General features: G+C 61.9%; 1 protein-coding gene across 1 annotated transcript in view; it reads left to right on the forward strand.

The window, feature by feature from the left end:
* Window positions 1-273: 273 nt before the first annotated feature.
* Window positions 274-336, forward strand: part of NDUFA4 (NDUFA4 mitochondrial complex associated) — a 4033-nt gene continuing 3970 nt past the window's right edge. The window contains exon 1 of the mRNA XM_039710821.1: window positions 274-336. This exon is cut by the window's right edge and continues 290 nt beyond it. The gene's annotated coding sequence lies outside the window, so the exon portion shown is untranslated.

The raw sequence follows: 336 nt of genomic DNA on the forward strand, positions 1-336 counted from the left end.
CGGTAGGGCCAAGCAATGGGAAGAAACTGATGCACAGGAAGTTCCACCTGAGTACGAGGAAAAACTTCTTTACTGTGCAGTTGACCACACACTGGAACAGACTGTCCAGAGCGGTTGTGGAGTCTCTTTTACGAGAGACATTCGAGAACCGTCGAAATGCAATCTTGTGCCATGTGCTCTAGGATGACCCTGCCCGGCCAGGGAGGTTGGACCAGATAACCCACTGAGGTCCCTTCCAACCTGGCGCGTTCTGCGGGAGGGGCGGCAGGCGGGCGGCCCTCCGTGCCCGGCGGCCGCGGCTCCGGGCCCTGCCAGCCGCGGGCAGCCCGGGCGCAG

Source organism: Passer montanus, unplaced genomic scaffold (assembly GCF_014805655.1).
Source record: "Passer montanus isolate IOZ18808 unplaced genomic scaffold, ASM1480565v1 scaffold10, whole genome shotgun sequence".
NCBI lineage: Eukaryota > Metazoa > Chordata > Aves > Passeriformes > Passeridae > Passer > Passer montanus.